Consider the following 20,801-nt stretch of genomic DNA (forward strand, 5'->3'; position numbering starts at 1 on the left):
CATCTATTCCTACAATACATATTTTGTATACCATTTTTCCTAACATGTGTTTTTGAGCTGAAAATGCTTAATTAAAATTAGACAAGCATGGAATCTGAAGATTTAGCTGCGCCATAATCTGCATATTCATTCAGAAATGCTAAGTAAGTAGGATAAATAGGCGAACATTAGAACAGAGCTTGAAGACATTATTTCTTAGGCTAGTACTTCCAGAATCTAACAGCTGTCAGGATTTGGAGAGCTATACTCTTGAAAGGTAACTTTCATAGGCTGTGCTTAAAGATGCCAATCAACCAACTATCTCAGGACTGTACTCCTATTTAGGTAGTTAAACATTCCCACACCTAAATTTGCAATGATCTTTCATCTGTATAGACATACTTTAGTTAAAAAATTAAAATAGCTCCATTTTGCAAAGGCTAAATCAAATTTGGAAGATTTTCTAGTGCTCTCTAGAAGATTCAATATGTTTTGTTTACTCATAGAAGGTTTACCTGACCTGATTGTTTCAATTCTTATGTGCATGTTTTTAAATGAAAAGTTAAATGAAAAGTTTGCTGAAATAAACTGAATTGCTCTCCTGTAATCATTCCTTACATGATATTTCTATCTCTGTTACCAAAGTTTCTGTTAAAGAGGCAAAGCTCAGGGATACATCTATTTTGTTTAATAGATGTGTCCCTGAGCTTTATATACTTGTACTGCCTTTTCACCTCACCTGTATCTAATATTAGTATTAGATGGAATCAGGGAATCAGGAAACATTTCATAGAATCATAGAATCAAAGAGTTGGAAGAGACCTCATGGGCCATCCAGTCCAACCCCCTGCCAAGAAGCAGGAATATTGCATTCAAATCACCCCCGACAGATGGCCATCCAGCCTCTGTTTAAAGGCTTCCAAAGAAGGAGCCTCCACCACACTCCGGGGCAGAGAGTTCCACTGCTGAACGGCTCTCACAGTCAGGAAGTTCTTCCTCATGTTCAGATGGAATCTCCTCTCTTGTAGTTTGAAGCCATTGTTTTGCATCCTAATAATAATAATAATAATAATAATAATAATAATAATAGTCTCCAGGGAAGCAGAAAACAAGCTTGCTCCCTCCTCCCTGTGGCTTCCTCTCACATATTTATACATGGCTATCATATCTTCTCTCAGCCTTCTCTTTTTCAGGGTAAACATGCCCAGCTATTTAAGCCGCTCCTCATAGGTCTTGTTCTTCAGACCCTTGATCATTTTAGTCGCCCTCCTCTGGACACATTCCAGCTTGTCAATATCTCTCTTGAAATGTGGTGCCCAGAATTGGACACAATATTCCAGGTGTGGTCTAACCAAGGCAGAATAGAGGGGTAGCATTACTTCCTTAGATCTAGACACTATGCTCCTATTGATGCAGGCCAAAATCCCATTGGCTTTTTTTGCCGCCACATCACATTGTTGGCTCATGTTTAACTTGTTGTCCATGAGGACTCCAGGATCTTTTTCACACGTACTGCTCTCGAGTGAGGCATCCCCCATTTTGTATCTTTGCATTTCATTTTTCCTGCCAAATGCAAGTGGAGTATCTTGCATTTGTCACTGTTGGACTTCATTTTGTTAGTTTTGGCCCATCTCTCTAGAGATGGGCCAAAACTTTAGAATATAAGGACGGTAAAGTGGTAGACTGATTATATGTTCCAACATGTAAGGCCCCTCTGATGCTAAAAAGAGATACATGAATGCAACAATACACACACCTTGTTTGTTCTGAGTATGAAGCAGACTAGTCATAATCAAAATGTGGCTGATGCTGTCATGTTGAGTTTGGACTTTTGAGTACTGACCCTGGTATGTGGTTTCCTCTCTTCTAAGGTTGTTGTTCTGATAAAAATCTACAGACTGCAGAAACATTGTGGAGGGAAGCGCTTTGCATGTTGGTATAGCAGTGGTTTGTTTGCTGCATTTACAGAGTAGGCTAACTACGGTTGGGTGTGAGGTTTGAAGGGCCCCTGGGCTAATAAGTTTCTCAAAGACACACACCTTGCTTATCAGTGAGGTGTTTTTTTGTTTGTTTTATCTAGTGGGAATGCTAATAACAAGGCTTTGAACAGCTCAAGGCAAGTGAATTTGGCCATCTTCTTTGTTTAGCGTTATTTTGGGAAATGGTGACTGAAGGAGTGGCAGCCAGCACTGACCATAATGCTGAGCTAATTCTTTGTATTGAAGAGTAGGAGCAAGGAATCTTTCAGTCACTGGCCATCGCAAGGTCCTGGGTCTCTGGCAAGAAGGAAAGTAGATGTTGGTATCTTTCTTTGCCAATAACTATGCCTTCACAGAGGCATTTCAACATTTTAAAATGGGGGAAACCATTTAAAAAAGCAATTGTGATTTGGAGACAATGAAAGCATAGCCACTTGGGGATTCCCAAAAATTAGGAGCACAGAAAGAATGGATTTAGCCCTAAGGCCTCAGGTATCAGCCCATTTCTGTGCAAACCCCATATGACATTGGTTATGGATAAATTTCTCCTTTCACAGAAGACCACTCTTATTATATCTAAGATTGTCTCATCAGTCCTGGAAAATTTTCTATACCATAAGTCAGAAATGACATGAAGGCACATAAAAACAAGGATTTATTTCTCCCCCACTTTTCTCCCATATCAGAAAGCAACTCACCTGTTCTCCGTCAGGAAGCTGGTAAAGTAGGGGTGGGATGATACCTCCACCAGACCTACTGTTACCACCCCAGTTGCCAAAAGTTTTGTTTACAGCATCTTCCTATCTCATAAAGTCCATGTGAGACTGTGAACCAAAGTGTATCACTGGATAGGAAAAATGGTTGAAATTGGAGTGACCAATTCAGCAGCAGGAACATCAATGAAAGAGAGTTTTCTCACTATTGTGTGAAAGGTATCAAGGCCCACTAGAAGAAAAAATGGCATCCCTGCTTTTATCACTGCTGAACAGTTGTAAGAACGCCTTTTAAAATGCCATAGTAATTTTGAAGCTACATTTCTATTGCTTGCTAGAGTCTTTTGCTTTCTTTCTTTTCCTTTCTCACCTAGTGCAGCATCATCAACTGCATCTCTGATGTCAAGCTAGAAACTGGACATGCACTGCAGTGACAAGCAATCAGTTGGATTTAATACAAAGTGTGCTAATTTTATTCGCCCTTTTCTTCACCTTAGTATCCTGTATCAGGTTGATGTTTTCCTCTGCCTTAAATATTGGTCATTTAGTAGTCACATAGCATTGCTTATTGTTGCTGCATGTTTTGCCAGAATGAATCCCCCCACCCAGCTTCAGCAAATCATACTTAAATTGCTTCTCTGTTCATTCTCAGGCTGGGCCTTACACTGTGCCAAAGTAATGCACATTCTGTGCTTAGAATAAATTGTACAGATTAAGCACATTTACATCTATTCATTTTGCATAATGCCTTCCGCTTTCATAATTTGCTTCTCAAAAGTCTTTGACATTGTGTGACCATGAAAAGAGTGATGGGGCCACTAGAGAGACGAAAGGGGGAGTCAAGGCGACTGTGATGCAGAACTGGAAGGAACAGCAAAATACCTTTCTCTCCTTGTGGAGAGGAAAAAGTGGGGTATAAATAAACATGATCATCACTTCACCAAGGAAGAACCACAGTTAAAGTTGGGGACAGATGATGAACAAGATCCTATTGACATGTTACACCTAGGAAAGTGCCTCATGGTAGTATGGACATATTTTTTGTCCAGTGGGAAATATCTATATCCATCTTAAAGTTGGTCATCCCATAATAGGGTCACCATAAGTCAGAAATGACAACAGCAGCAACAGCAGAACCAGGCAGAAAGCATCTATATGGTTTCAGGCAGGAAGGCTATGGCCTCCAAAGACCAAAAGTGGGTAAAAGTACTTGTTTCTTACCTCAGCCAGTTACAGGAACAAGGCTCGTACCTCTATCCTCGCTCATCCACCACTGGCTGTTGAATATTCATGTGGGTATGGAGATCACCATCCTGAAAACAGGTAAGTGGCTCATGTTGGATGAAGGGATTGAATTTTTCATTATGCTATGATCATAAAGTTACATGAGTAGGCACACTTCGAAATTACACCCACATATGTCACTAACAGGACACATCATTAAAGAGGACAGGTGCCACACAAAGAATTCCTACTTAAGGTGGTTGTTCCAGTTTAACTGAAAGTCTTATCCATACATAGATCATGGATAAGATTATGAACTCTCTGGGCCAATGCAATTCTAGGCTGCTTAATAGGAGTTGTAGTATATAGATCAAGAAAAGTAATAGCACCACTCTCCTTTGTTTTAACCAGACCTCACCTGGAACTGTCCAGTTCTGGGCACCACAATTCAAGAAGGATGTTGACACAATTGAACAAAAATGGCAAAAGACCTGGATACCTTCCACTATGAGAAGCAGCATAGGGAGCTGGATATGTTTAGCCTGGAGAAAGGAAGGTTAAGAAGTGAAATAATAACCATGCTTTAATATTTGAAAGGATTTCATATTGAAAATAAAGCCAGCTTGTTTTCTGCTGCTCTAGAGACTAGGACACAGAGCAATTGATTCAAATTGCAGAAAAGAGATTCCACCTGAATACCATATTAGGAAGAACTTTTTCATGGTAAGAGTTATTTGACAGTGGAATGCATTGCTTCGAAGTGTGATGGAGTTTTCTTTTAAGACTTTTAAGCAAAGGATAGCCATTTATTTGGAGTGCTTTCTTTTCATGGAAAGGTGGTTGAGCTGGATGATCTTTTCCAATTCTATGATTCTATAATTCATGAACCATGAGGAAGAGGTTTCACAGTCCCTCATTAGCCATTTCCATCTTCTTCAAATTGCCCCACCCTTGCCGACCAGTAGGAATCAGTTTCAGATCCATGTGACCTATAATTTTCTTTTGAAGGTGCATTTCCACCACCATTCTTGATTGGTCCAGAGTATCAGTGGCCATTACCACATGGTTGTGATTTCCATTATTGAATTTTTCTATACTGTTTTCAGTTTTCTAGAGTACCTACTAAATCTCCTCTTTTTGTGTTAGAAACGGTTTCCCACTTTTAAAAAAGCTTTTCAAAGTGTGCATATGTTTTATGCTGTGTAGAATAACCAATTTAGCTACATGAAATATTTCATGACATTCATGATTGCTGCCTTAATGTTTCTGGTTACAGCTTCATGCTTCATTACAAATCCATTTTCCTGAACTAAAACAATGACAAAAGCCTGTTAGCTTAAGGCACTCTAATTTTGCTTATATGTCAAACTTATTCAACCGCTGTTTTCTGCTATCTATTTACTTTTCTCAGTTAATATATAATTTGTAATACTTTATACTGAGCAATCTGCCTCACATTTCCGGCCACGAGTAATAATACCACGGACCAGTCACTTGTTAGCAACAACATCTCCAACCAAAATGGTCATTATAATTCTTCTCTGCTTTGGTTTTTCCATCAAAATATTCAGACTGCATCACTGGGGGAAAGGTTTTGCAGGCATCAGAAACTGATGTGATTTCGACAAATAATAGTATGGGAGCAAACTTTTCTTCAGCATCCTTCTGAGCCGAAGAAACAATTTCTTTCTTTCTTTCTTTCTTTCTTTCTTTCTTTCTTTCATTTTTTTTGAAATTATAGTGCTTCATTTGGAATTTGACTGCCCACAACATTAACATTAACATTAACATTAACAATGTGTGGGATCAATTTCTCTTCTTTGACAAAGAAGAGAAATGGACCAATACAAATGGTTAATCTACAGCAACTTATTGAAGAAACAGAATGATAATGCTATTTTAAAATAGCAAGAAGAAATAAAACAGATTGACAAAAAATTATCCTGGTTTCATTACAGACATATGTTTAGAATATTTCAATAAAGATGAAAAAATCGGTTTCTTAGAAAAAGATATCTTTTGGGACATGATAATGACAACAGAAAATAAATCAATTGCAAGAATTTTTTTTAAAAAAACCCTCTTAGAATGGTCAATGAAAAAAGTATTTGTAAAAGACTGTATGATTAAATGGGCTGCTAACATTGGATATGCAATAAAAATAGAAGATCGGGGAAAGATATGGAATAAAAAAATCAAATTTACCTATTTGTATGATCTCAAAGAAAACTGGTACAAAATGATTTATTAATTGTATATTATCCCACAGAAATTGGCAAAATGTTATCCAAATAATTAAAATAAATGTTGGAAATGCGATGAACATGAAGGAATTTTCTTCCACATGTGGTGGACATGCAAAATAGCCAGAAAAATATTGGAAAGAAATTCAAGTAAAATACAAAATATGCTAGATATGAAATTACAGTTAAGACCAGAACATTATTTACTGGGAATTATTGATATAGAATTGGGGGGGGAAACAAAGACAGACTACTGAATTATTTGCTGACAGCAGCTAGAATAAATTATATTCAGCATTGGAGAACAAAAGAAATTCCTTTCAAAGAACAATGGGTGTCTAAACTATTGAACATAATGTCTATGGACAATTTAACATAATTACTGAACAAACACACAGAAGGGCACAGAAAAACAACAGACTGGACTTTAGTAAGAGATAAGAGAAAAGGAAAAATAAAACTGATAACAGAACTAAACTGAAGAAAACAAGAGAAATTGTCCCCAGGAAAGAAATGAAGAAGGGAATGGCGAAATAAAATAAAGAACTATGTCTATAAATTAAAAAAATACCATGGTGAAGATGATTGGAAGGGTTTTTTGTGTTTTGGGGGGAAGTGTTCTTGGGGACCTGTTCACACACACCCCAGAAAGCATGTGCTTTCTAGGATGGGTGTCTAGATGTTGTACTGGGACTTCTCAATACAACACCAAGACACCATGACCTCCACTTCAAAAGCCCTAAAACCCCTTTTAAAATTAAGGAAAACTTACCCGGTCTCCATTACATCGCTTGCCCCCCCCCCCCCTTGGCACGTCATTTCTACACGCTGGGAGGCAAGATTGTAATGGAGGCTGGATAAGTTACTTTTAAAAGGGGGTTGGATGCTTTTGAAGGAGGGGGTGGGATTCCCACAGTTTTCCAGACTAACTTAGTCCAGAAAACTGTGGGAATGGTGTCTGGACTGCAGTCCATACATCGGAAGTAGTGGTTTTATCCAACACCTTCCAAGAAGGCACAGAATAAATCTACAATCTACTTAGGGTTTTCCTGGTTTGTGGTGAATTAATTGTGGGTTGGCCAGAATGTAATCTGGACAGCCCCCTTTTTATTGTGGAAGTTTCAGCAATAAAGGGGCTGTCTGGGTGGGCCCTTACTTTTCAATGACCTACCCAAGCTCCCTAGTATTCTTGCTGGCAGTTTTTAAAAAAAATATTTTTGTATTTTGACTTACTTAGATCCCCCACATATTGATTCCCTTGACTATTCCCAATTCCAACTATATCTATTTTTCTTTTAACTATATTGTATATAAGAAAACTAATAAAAACCATTTATTAAAATAAAAAACAAGGTGTGGGATGTCTACTTCTTGTTCTCCTGACAGGATCTTGCTCTAAATGAACAGAATGAGCCTGTTACCCACAGCCCTTACTTTGTGGTCTACACCTTGCCATGTCTTTAATTACTGTGTTACTGATTATTTTTTAGGGCATGACTCACCATACCAGTATTGTCTTTATGCAGGCTCAAGTTAGTTGTACCTTCCCCCCAATTCCAGATTCAAGCATTCTTTACTTAAATGTGGTGCAGAACCCAAGTGATAAAGATCTGTGTGAAAAAAAAATAGCAACAGCAAAACCTGCCTCTGAGCTTGCAAGGCCCAAAAAAACTGTAATAACCAGGGCTCATGGAGGTCTCCCATTAATTGTTTCCATAATCTGAAGCCAACTTGACTGTACATCACAACAATACAAACCTCAAATAGGCCTGAGGATTAAATTTATGTCCTTGGTACTCTCTAAGGACTGCATAAATCTTAGTCTGGGGAGAAATTATTTTGTGGAAGGTTGCAATCCCTGGAAAAGAGGCAACTCACTTTCACACACATTTTGTCTGCCAGAAAAAGAGCAAACAAGAGAGCCTGGAGGGAACAAGCACCTGGGGGAGATGCATGCAGCCTCATGACCATACTCTGCCTATCCCTTAGATCTACTTCAAAGCTCTGGAAAAATCTAGTGGGGTGATGATGTGATGAAACAAAGCATATCAATGGAAGCAATGCTACTTTCCTACAACTTTGGTCTCTCAAAAACTGCTGTCTGTCTTCTATCTGTCAAGGAAGTTGCTGGACCTTCTCTTCCAAGAGGGCTAGCCACTCACATTTCCAGCTGGTCTTACAAATACATGAACACATACAGATGTTAGACACACATGCTTGTGAGCTTTAAGAACCTTTTTACCTGTCCTAAAAACCTCACAAACCCATTTAGTGAGAACAAGGGAGAGGGTCTTGTGTTGATATTTCTTCCAGATTTTGAGAACCAGTATTACACTACACTTGGTCTCCTTCTATGGGCCAGTTAAAACATGCTTATGCTATCAGGCTATATTTATATTTTTATTCATGTTTCTGTGTAGTTTTTAAATTTATATTGTTCTTAATGATATAAGCTGCCTTGAGTCTCATCATTGGGAAAAAGACAGGATAACACTGGTGGAGGTGATGATGATGGAATGTGCCCCTTTCATTTAGTTTTGAAATACTTTTCTGTTGCTCATTCCTTCTTCCCCTCCTTCTCTTATCCAGAAGTAATACATAATGGTTTACTATACCTTGATCTTCTGAGATCTATCAGGCTAAAATGAGTAAAAGTTGATATCTTATAAACAGGCATGAGCTTTTTCTGAAAGCAGAGTTTATGTAAGAATTTATTTATTTAGATTTAAAGAACTGGTTCAACAAAATTAGTATGATATTGATGAGGAGATATTGGAAATATAGATATTGATTTATGTATAAATTGTATGTACTTTACAAGTACTGAAATGTATAGAAAAATCAGGCTCTCTCTGTATCAGAAAGAATGCTAACAGGACAAGCAAGCTACGTCCAGGCACAGCAAGAGGGGCGGGGGAGGAGGGGACATTTCAGGAGAGAGATAAGCCCATCATAGTAAAACAGAGATAAGTAAAAAGTAAGGACCCTCATGACAGGTCAAAGTAGGCCCCTTGATTGATGAATGTAAGCTGCTGCTAGAATTACAGATTAACAATTTATTTTTATTTGGTGTAAAACCTCATAAAGCCTACATTTTGAGGATTATATTATCTAAGAATTTATATTTGTTTTCTACATTCTCTATTATGAAACAAAATGTCTTTGCCCTTCCAAGGGATGTCCTAAATGCCCTGAAGGTATCAAATCCTATCTGACCTTGGAAGCTAAATAAAGTAAGCCTTGGTTAGTACTCGAATGGGAGACCACTAATGAATACCAGATCCTATAGGGTCCATTTCAGAGTCAATGGGCAACACAACCTTGCCTAAGAAAGTTCATGAAATTCATAGAGTTGCCAAAAATTGAAAGGTGATTTGAAGGCATATACAAACATGCAGACACATACTTCACCTTCAGGGATTCTGTTCTATTCTTATCTTTTTAGTAGCCTTTCTCTACAATTTAAAACCTTGGAAAATGTCTGTCAAGGAGGAGGGGATGCCATATGACAGAATAATAGTCCTATCACCACTTGGATCTTTCTGCTATATTCTATGCAGCCTTCTGAGATTTCACTCAGTGCTTCCTAACCATATTTCCATCTGTTCACTTTGTGCCAATAATCTGCAATTTAGATAAGTGAAAGGATTAGATGTCTTCTTCCTCAAGCATTGTTCCTCCAGCCAAATCCATGGCAGATGCTTTTTTGTTTGTACTTAAAAAGAAAAAGAACCCAAATGTTTTGATTACATTTTCCTTACCAACCTGCAATTTAGCTTTAAAAATGGCTGGATGACTAATGATTTTCACATCTCTGTGTTCTTTGTGTTTCACCTTTATAGATTGAATGTCACCCAATCTCATACATTAGAGCATACATTAGAGCAACAGTACAGCTATTCCATACTCCAGGACTTTTTCTTTAGCAGGGACACTGCCTGCCATGTTTATTCTTCATGCTCTCTTGTTTCCTCTCAATCCTCACAGTAGCTGGATATAACAAAGAAAAGGGAATATATATATCATTTTGAGTGGATTGAATAGCAAACATTCCAGAGAATTGAACTGGATGACACTTGTGGTCTTTTCTAACTCCACGACTCTAGTGGCCTGTCAAATTGCAATATATTTTGAAGTACTTTGCTTTTGACTTGGTTCTACAGAAAACACGTGTCTAGTGGAGATGAGAACTCTAAGAACTGTTATGTTCACATGGATCCATACAACTACCAGCATTTTTGGCGTTTCCTTGGTACTGTGGCTCTGGTAAAAGTAAAGGAAATAAAAATAGCAAAAAAAAAAAAAAAAAAACAGCCCAAAACATTTATCAAGTATCAGGAAATCCTGATGAGGAGAAGCCTTGACTGAAAATAAGTTTTGGACTTATTCTGTGCAAAGTTTACACAATTTTCTGTATGAAAAACATTTTGCAAGGTCACCAATTACAGCATTTTCTGAATGGGAAACAGGATTTTCTGCACATAAAGCAGTAGCTCTGTACAGAAATATTGTTTCCTCCACAGTACATGTTTTTTTACAGTTTTCTGTATAAAAATACAATGTGTGATAATTATATTACATAAGTCCTAACTGTGAATACTCAAAAACTGCATATTCTCTTAGAACAGGAAGAAAATTGCTTAACTTCTCCATAGTTTCCTTCAAAAGTGAAACAGACAAGGGATTAAATCCCTGGCCTATGGAGACAAAACATTTGGTTTATCAATAAGGATTGACAGCATTATGTACAATTTTCATGCCTTCTTCAGGACTTGACTCGGGAACCTATTTCAATCAATGCCTACCTGTCAAAACTGACCCCTTATAACATTCTAAATCAACCATAAATTACAAAACTCACTTGCAACATTTAGAATACCATTAAAATCCTGCTTTGAATTAATTGCTATGATTAAAGGATTTTTTAAAAAATGTTTCTTTTCTTGGGACTCATTCCCAAAGTCCTGCCGCTGATATTGGCTGCGAATAGCCATCAGAAGAGGCTGCCTGACCCAGAGTAACCCTTCTGTAAAGAGCAACAACAGTGCCATTTAAAACTTGAAAGTGTTCAGTTCCAGGAGCGGCCCTTTCAACTGGATTCCTTTTGTTGTTGTTTTATAGTGATTTGAGGTTTCCACACAGAAGTTTAAAAGTGGCAAAAAGGAAAGCTTGCCAGACAAGTCCATTGTGGTTGCAGCTGGAAGGAAGAATGGGAACAGGGATGCCACGCACACTTGCTGGAGGAGCCCAGCTGGCGGAAAGCTGTGAGCCTGTTTCCAGCAGAAATGCAACACTTCCTCAATTTGGTACTCTCTGGACCTGTCCAACCTCCCATCATTTCTAGCCAGGACAATAATGCTGGTGAGGGGAGGAGGAAAAATGCCCACATCTGGAGGGTACCCAATAGGGAAAGCTGCAGGAATACACACACACACACTGCCACGTGTTACAAAGGAAGAAAAGGGGAGATAGAAGGCACATGCAAAGAGGAGGGTGGAAGGGAGAGTCAGAAATTCCAAAGCCAGTGAGAGGGAGGGAGAAAGAAGGGGAAATCACAGAAACAGAACTTCAAAAACCCAGCTGCATAAATATAGAGAGGGAATGTGATGGGAGAGAGATGAGCAAGAGTCAAGCAGGCATGGAGAGTGGTGGGAAGAAGGAATTTCAAATAAAGAGCAGGGACTATACAATGGAACTAAAAGGTACAGGGTCAAGGCTAAGAACAGCAGAGGATATTTTAAAATGCAAAAACCCAAATATGAATCATGCTCTTGTTAATACAGTGACCTTTTTAACAGACACAAACAGCATTTTGCCCTTTGAAACCACACAACATCAGAAGATTGGGGGTGGGGGGAAGGTGTATCATATGACATATTGGATTTCTGAATCCATTGTGTGAGTTGGCCAATTCAGGATTGCTAAATGACTAGGTTACAGTTTATGTTGTTTGCTTTGAGTCCTTAGATCTCCAGCAGTCCCTCTCCCAATCCTTAGCATCAGTCAACAGGCAATTTTTACTTTTCATCCATTAAGATATATGCATAAAATAAGCCAATCATAAGCCGATCTGCCCACTATCAGTAGCAGAATAGGAATTTCCCCTCTTCCACAATGAAATTTTCCTTCTGCCCCTAAGTTCCTGGCACTGCAGTAATTAAAAACTTCAGTTGAATATTCAGAAATATGGTTTAGCCAGATAAAGTGAACAAAGGAACATCCACATAGGAGATACAAGCATTCAAGATCTGAACAATTTTTCAGTATTTCATTTCCTGCAATACTAAAATTTGGGGGAAGGAAATTTCCATTTGGGAGCAGAATTATTTTTTTCTGTTGAAAAATGATGTTATTGTGTAAGCAAGGGATATTATGATTTGAATGTTTGTTTATCTTTTAAAAATGAATTGCTTTAAAATGTCTGTGTACTGTTTTATGAGGTGGCTGTAATTCTTTATAAATTTTATAGTGAATGTTTTTTTTTAAAAAAAAATCCCCTTTCTGGGGGCTACCTTGGAATTCCAAAATTCAAAATTCTCCACATGGGTGGCTGAGATAGTGGGCGCATCTACACCGATATCATTTTACCTTCTATGGAAAGATGGGAGTTGTAGTAGGTGAGGCACTAGGACTATTTGGCAGAGACTTTATAAATCTCCAAATCCCATAATTCCATAGCACCGAGCCATGGCAGTTAAAACAGCGTCAAACTACAGTATAGAGGTACTCAGTGGCACCTCTATCTTAGGATGGTTCACTGCACACAAACTTTTTTCATGAACAATATTGTTTTTAAAATATTGTGTATAAAATTACTTTCAAGTTATGCACATAAGGTATCTGTGAAACACAAAGATATTTCATGTTTGGACTAGGGCCTGATCTCCAAGATGTCTCATTATATGTGTGTGTGTGTATACACACACACACACAGTATATACAATATATACAGTATGTGTGTGTGTGTGTGTGTGTGTATATATATATATATATATATATATATATGTCTTCAGATATTTGTACCTCACCTTTCTCAACCCCCCGGAAGGGAGGGGGGAATCAGGGCAGCTTCCAGCCGGCAACAATTCGATGCCTACAATGTACACATAATAAAATACATAATAAAATCCAATAATTGCATACGTTAAAAACATTAAATCACATTAATTAATTAAAGTCTGTTTCTGTTTCAATGACAGCCTGATGGCCTTATCTGAACCGAATTTTGTAATTAGAGACTCCATCAGACATGTCCATAGTCCATTTCCATAGCAATTGTCATCATTGTCACTGTCATTGTCAGCAAGATTACCCAAAGGCCTTGTCCCACATCCACATTTTTAACTTCTTTCAAAAGGAAAGGAGGGACGTCGATAATCTAATTTCACCAGGGAGTGAATTCCACAGGTGCGGGACCACCACCGAGAAGGCTCTGTCCCTCATCCCTGCCAAGTGCGTTTGCGACAGAGGCGGGGCCAAGAGCAGGGCCTCCCCAGAAGATCTTAAACTCCGAGGTGGGACGTAGAAGGAGATACTCTCCCTCTCTCTCTCTCTCTCTCACACACACACACACACACACGTACACGCACAAACATATATATCCAAATACTCCAAAATCTATATAAATAAAAATGTAATGTTCGTTTGTGATACCATCAGAACTCAAAAACCACTGGCGGAATTGACACCAAATTTGGACACAAGACACCTAACAATCCAATGTATGTCCTTCGCTAAAAAAATAATTTTGCCATTTGGGAATTGTCGTTGCTGGGATTTATAGTTTACCTACAATCAAAGAGCATTCTGAACTCCACCAATGATGGAATTGAACCAAACATGGCATACAGGACTTCCATGACCAACAGAACACACTGGAGTGAATGGTGGGCATTGACCTTGAGTTTGGGAATTGTAGTTCACCTACATCCAGAGAGCAATGTGGACTCAAACAATGATGGATCTGGACCAAACTTGTTACGAATATTCCATATGCCCAAATATGAATACAGATGCAGTTTAAGGGAAATAGACCTTGACATTTGGGAGTTGTAGTTGCTGGGATTTATAGTTCACCTACAATCAAAGAGCATTCTGAACTCCACCAATGATGGAATTGAACCAAACATGGCATACAGGACTTCCATGACCAACAGAACACACTGGAAGGGTTTGGTGGGCATTGACCTTGAGTTTGGGAGTCGTAGTTCACCTACATCCAGAGAGCACTGTGGACTCAAACAATGATGGATCTGGACCAAACTTGACACAAATATTCCATATGCCTAAATATGAACACAGATGGAGTTTGGAGGAAATAGACCTTGACATTTGGGATTTGTAGTTACTGGGATTTATAGTTCACTACAATTAAAGAGCATTCTGAAACCCACAAATGACAGAAATGGGGCAAACTTCCCACACAGAACCCCCATGACCAACAGAAAATACTTAAGGTCATCCAGTCCAACTCTCTTCACCAGGCCAAGAAAATGAGCCCTCCTGACAAAGAGCCATCCAGTCATAAATAAAGATGATAGATATGATTCTCTCTCACAACACAGATATAGTATCATAGATTTGAAAGAGACCCTTAAAGAAAGACTATGATATGTTGCATATTCCAGCGTAGGCAAACCAGACACTCTCCACATCAACACTGACAAAGAAACAACAAGAAATACTGTTTACTCACAAGCATAAAGGAATTACATATATTAGAAACCAACACTTTCTCATTACTTTATTTTCCAGATCACCAGACTAGGCCACAGCAACGCGTGGCAGGGGACAGCTAGTCCATAATAAAACCTGAAATCTAAAACACTTTTGGCCCCAAACATTTCAATAAAAGATGCTAAACCCATATTGGAAAAGATTCAAACACAGACATAAGACACATTATTCTTCACTTCCCCTCCACCCCCCCCCCCAAATGATTTTTTTTAAAAAAAAAACTTCACTTAATTTTGAGTTTTAAAAACAATGAGAGGGGACATGTGGTGGGGAACTGCAATGGCCAGATGAAAAGATAAAAACAAAAACGGAAATGGTCACTGACGCAAACACCAAGCCAATGGGCCCACACTTCATACCACATTTCAGCTACTTTCCACTGCATGTTTTAACTATAAATGTTTTGTTCGGCTATAGTTCACACATATTGGACCACAAGCCCCTCTACCGCCCACACTGCTTCCTCTGTTTCCCGGAGTTTGTAGCAAAGAGGTGTAGAGGGGTGTGTGCACGTGTGGGATCTGTTTGAAAGCGAGTACAGGCACATTATGCAACATGTATGGGACAGAAAAGGCTACCAGCAGCACTACAAATTCCAAAGGTCATTCTTTAGAAGGCAGTGACCCACTTTGTGATCTTACTGGGGTTTTGTTTGACTACTTTATTTACCAGCAACTGTATGAGGAAAAGTTAAAATGTCATTAATGTAATAGGTCTAGAAGGTCAAAACAATAAAATTAACATTTTCCCTGATGCCATACAATTCAAAATTGTGCACATTCAGATTCACAATATTTGGCCCAGGACAAAGGACAAGGCAGTGCCGTTTCCTGTTTCTACAAGCCAAAGTTAGCTAGATTGAATTATTTCAACACTTTTAATAGAATACTTTCTTACACCCTTTGTGAAACAGCAGGCCAATTTATGAGCTTCACAAGAGACTGTGTGACATAAACAACTTTATTATCCAACAGAAGGGAACAGCCAGAGAAATCTAGAAGAACATTGTTTCTTCCAGGGCCTTGACATCAAACTCCTTCTGAAGAAATACTGTAAGACAGCCATAGGGACAATAGCCATAGAATTAAGTGAGACATGATATTAGACATTGGCCATGTATAGTGAGGAATAGAAATGCTCATGTAATATCCTGTGGATTTGTGCAATCCTTTTCAGATGCCTGCAGTTTCATCCCAAATGTGTCCGTTTTGTGTGCACCAGCATATGGGAAATGTTCCCAAGGAAACAGAGAAGTTCTAAGAAAGATGACATCTCTATAAGCTGAATGGCTATTACCAGAAATGACTAGGAAAGAAACCAAATTTGCTATTGGACAGAACTTTTGTCTAAATATAGACTTGTGCTTAATGTGCATGCATAATTTCTGTATAGGGTTCCAGACAGGATAAGGACAGAGAAGTCAAAGAGCACATCTGTGCTTGGTCCCCAGGCCCAGTGTCCTGTTTGAATGTATGGTCACTGACAGCATGGAGAGGCTGGAGCTACATGCTATAATGCCCTCCCCCCCCCCTTACTATATAGAGAACACTATAAGCCCCTGCTAATTTGGAACATTGGTCTACCTATGCTGTTACAGGTTAAGTATCCCTTATCCAAAATGATTGGGACCAGAAACATTCCATACTTCAGCTTGTTTTGCATGTTGGAAGACCTCTATTTGCATATAGGTACATGATTCACCTACATTTTAGACACATGCCCTGAAGGCAATTTTATTCATTATTTTAAAATAGTTTTGTAAATGAAACAAAATTTGTATGCACGAGGAGGGGCAAACTTCAGCTGTCCAGATGTTTTGGACTTCAGCTCCCATAAACCCCAGCCAGATTACCAGCTGTTACGAATTGTCGCAGTTAAAGTCCAAAACACTTGGGGGGCCGAAATTTGTCCACGCCTGATATTATAAACCATTGGAAAGCAAAGGTGTCACCTATGTAAATCATTTTGGCTATTGGGGAAGGGATGATCAACATGGGACATAGAATATTTTGCATGAAAAGCATGTGCAGCCCACATACTATTTTCAGAGCATGTAGAATGCCATGTTTCCAAAGCCTGTTTCTTCTCAGTGATATCCTAGGGTCCTTCCAGACATGCCCTATATCACAGAATCTGATCCCAGGATATATGAAGCAGAAAACCTGGGATCAGATCCTGGGATATAGGACTTGTGTAGAAGGTCCTCCAGCCACATTTTATGCTTATCCCATTCTTCCATTTGCTATGGAAAAGCAGTGTATATAAGTTGAACATTTTAAAAGAATTTGTTTGGACAGCTTTACTATTGTTTTGGTTTTGTTGATCATTTTCTTGGGGAAAACCTCGTCTCCAGTTTCTCAGTCATCCAATGAGACAGAGTATTTTAAGTATAGTTGACACATTTAGTTTCATTTGATGTGGCCATAAAAATAAAAAAGATATTCACAGGAATCAGGAATGAATTAAAAATTGCTTCAATTAGTTACAAGATTCTTCCTACTATAGTTGAGATTTGAGGTTTTTAAAGTTCTGATGCGGGGAAATCTAAAACTAACTCATTCATTCACCAAGTCATTAAATCTTAAGCCTTGAAAATACTGAAGTCTTAAAATTCTGTATTTAAATCCACTGGCATCTTTAAAACTAAAGAATGTTTCTATAAGTTGTTGTAGGTTTCTTTGGGCTATATGGCCATGTTCTAGAGGCATTCTCTCCTGATGTTTCACCTGCATCTATGGCAAGCATCCTCAGAGGTTGTGAGGTCTGAGGATGCTTACCATAGATATAGGCGAAACTTCAGGAGAGAATGCCTCTAGAACATGGCCATATAGCCCGAAAAAACCTACAACAGCCCAGTGATTCCGGCCATAAAAGCCTTCGACAATACAATGTTTCTATAGCGCAAGCTTTCATGGGGTGCATTTACTTTGTTGAATTAATGCAGTTTGACATCTCTTTAACTGCCATGGCTAAAAGCTGTGGAATCCTGAGATTTGGAGTTTGCTTGGGCACTCTTTGGCACACACAAAAAGGCTAAAGATCTTTGAAACATTTTTATAACTTTGACTTTGGATAATGTGGTTAACAGGGAAGCATTGTTTTACAGTAGAGTCTCGATTATCCAACCTTTTGTAAGCAAGTACAAAAGGGCAAGTCTTCATATGGTATAGGTATAGATAGATAGAGGTAAAGGTAAAGGTTTCCCTTGACATTAAATTTAGTCGAGTCCGACTCTGGGGGGTGGTGCCCATCTCCATTTCTAAGCTGAAGAGCCAGCTGGAGCTAACAGTGGTTGGAGCCCCTTTAACTGGGTTACTTTATAAACTAGTTTCTACCTGATGACCTTTGTGCTTGCTAGAGAATCAAACTGCTGCAGAGCACGGCTTCTGAGTTCCTGTAAGTAACCTATGCCTGTTTATTTGTCCTCTGTTGTTATGGGAGTAATACATATAAATGTTTATCCCCCTTTGAGCTCATCCTGCTCCCCAGATTCAAACAGCCCACCTTTTGGTCAGCAAGTTTAACAGCTCAGTGGTTTAACCCGCTGTGCCACCAGGGAGCCATAGGTATGGATACATAATCAGTATAATAATGTCCTAAAGCAGGCAAGAGGAAACTCCTTTTGTGTTTTAATATATTTCAATATACAAAATGTGCCATTGTTTCTGTTCAAACCACTACTAATCCACTACTGGATTGAAATTTGTGGATGTATTTCAATTCAGATTTTTTTAATCTCCTGATTTTTCTTTTAAAAAATTGTTCTAGAATTGTTACATGAAACTCCAAGGCTGACTCTTAGCCTCATAAAATTAGCATTGAATCCCTGTGTACTAGGGCTGGGTGGTTTCGTTTCGTTAATTCGTAATTCGTTAATAATTCGTTAATTTTTTCAATTACAAAATGATAACGAACCATTCTGGAGCAATTTTTTTAAAAAACGAATTTTTAAATAGTTTTGTAAATGCTTCGTATTTCGTTATTGTATTCATTTCGTTATTGTTTTGAGGTCGTTTCGTTATTATTTCCGCATGTCTGGGGCAAGTTTTATGGTTGTTTTTTGTTTAATTAGTGAAAAAAAATTATAATATCACACCAACAGTCAACAATAGAGGGAGAGGGAAGCTTCAGAAGTTTTTGGAGGTTTTTTAGCATATTTCGCGGTCGCGTCCGCCATTAACGAATCGATTCGTTATTGTTTCGGAAATCGATTCGTTAATGTTTTGTAATTTTTTTCACATTTACAAAATTTCGTAAATATCGAACTTTTTAAAAGGAAAATTTTGTAATTATTTTAAATAACGAAACGCAAAAACCCCCAAAAAACGAATCGATTTTAGAAACAAATTTTTCCGTTGTTACCCAGGCCTACTGTGTACAACTATGGTAGTATTGGATTTAGGATTGATTGCCTTTTCCCAACAGGGATCTGAACTTTAACAGTAGTAAGCCATGTGGGCATATATTGCTTGGTGTATCTACTGGGAATGGATGTACCTATTTAATTTGGCCAGTGAAGGTGGGTGAGCATTTTGCTTGGATACATTTTTAACTACAGAAAAGTGGTAAAAATATCTTAATAATCAGGTCTGAAAATACATGAGGAATGTTGTCATTGTTGTTGTTAATTTGCATGTAAGGAAATGCAATCTTGGCAGATTTTCCTTTTCCTGTCAGGACTGTCATTGCCTATTTTCCTAGCTCTAAGTCTGAGACACCAATATCACCTTCTGTTTTACTACCATGTCCCTTCCTTTACTCAGTCTTAAGACCTCTTGATTTAATGAGGTCACATCATATAAAACAAGTGACACAGGAACAGTTTCTCCCTTTATATAATGAGCCTGGATTTATTGTCCAGCTTACTTTTTTACCTCTGGTTCTAGAATCGCTGACCATCTTTGATGGGGGATTCTGAGAGCCAGAATGCTTTATCATGCAAGGCAGGCCTTTGAACCATCACTTTTGGCCCCTATAGCATGATGCTGTGTGCATCTCACTGTCATTCTGCCTCATCGACCCCTGTGATTCTCCCTTCCCTAGCTATTGATGAATAAAACCCATCAAGAGCTCCCAGTTCCACAACACTCCCATCACCTACCTTGGTAAGATTGTTCCCTTTTGCTTCTGTGCCAGCATGCTGGGAGTAACATAAAATAATAAAAATAAAAATAAAGGGAACACAATAGTTTTGTGTGTGTGTGTGTGTGTCAGGAGTGACTTGGAAAACTGCAAGTTGCTTCTGGTGTGAGAGAATTGGCTGTCTGCAAGGACGTTGCCCAGGGATACCCGAATGTTTTGATGTTTTACCATCCTTGTAGGAGGCTTCCCTCATGTCCCCATATGGGGAGCTGGCGCTGACAGAGGGAGCTCATCTGCACTCTCCCTGGTGAGGTACAATGCAGGGGAGGGTATTTATTCTCACGAAACAAAAAGGAGACAAGTTCCATGTGGTAATAGATGGTCAACTGTTTATCCCATTAAGAAATACAATATGTTTCAGCCTATATAATGAAAAGCCTTCTTCAAGGACATTTAACAGAAAACTCCAGGTTTTTAGACAACACTTTCCAAAAGAATGAACCATTAAGTATGAAAAAGCTTTTAATATTTAATGGTCCAACCTTTTGGGATGTATTATCCAACCTTTCAGAGGCTGGATAACACTTTCCAAAAAGTTAAAGAAGTTATTTCTAATGTATTAGGTGGAATCTCTGTAATTGTAATTTGAATTCTTTGGTTTTCATTATATGCCTCCGAAGTAGCAGAAAACAAGCTTACTCCATCATCTAACCGACCTAACTTCAGGTATTTGAAGAGAGTTAACATGTTATCATGTTATCTTGCAGTTGAGCTCCCGGTGGCACAGTGGGTTAACTGTGCCGGCAGGACTGAAGAACGTCACAGGTTCGAATGCGGGGAGAGCG

At 38.5% G+C, this 20,801-nt stretch overlaps 1 long non-coding RNA gene across 1 annotated transcript; it reads right to left on the reverse strand.

Moving 5' to 3' along the window:
- Window positions 1-2,662: 2,662 nt before the first annotated feature.
- Window positions 2,663-15,373, reverse strand: LOC132777365 (uncharacterized). The gene is made up of 3 exons (XR_009631667.2): window positions 15,234-15,373; window positions 3,893-3,984; window positions 2,663-2,802 (listed from the first exon to the last, which is right to left on the reverse strand). It is a non-coding gene; the product is annotated as an uncharacterized lncRNA (long non-coding RNA).
- Window positions 15,374-20,801: the final 5,428 nt, after the last annotated feature.

This window comes from Anolis sagrei, chromosome 5 (genome assembly GCF_037176765.1).
Source record: "Anolis sagrei isolate rAnoSag1 chromosome 5, rAnoSag1.mat, whole genome shotgun sequence".
Classification (NCBI taxonomy): domain Eukaryota; kingdom Metazoa; phylum Chordata; class Lepidosauria; order Squamata; family Dactyloidae; genus Anolis; species Anolis sagrei.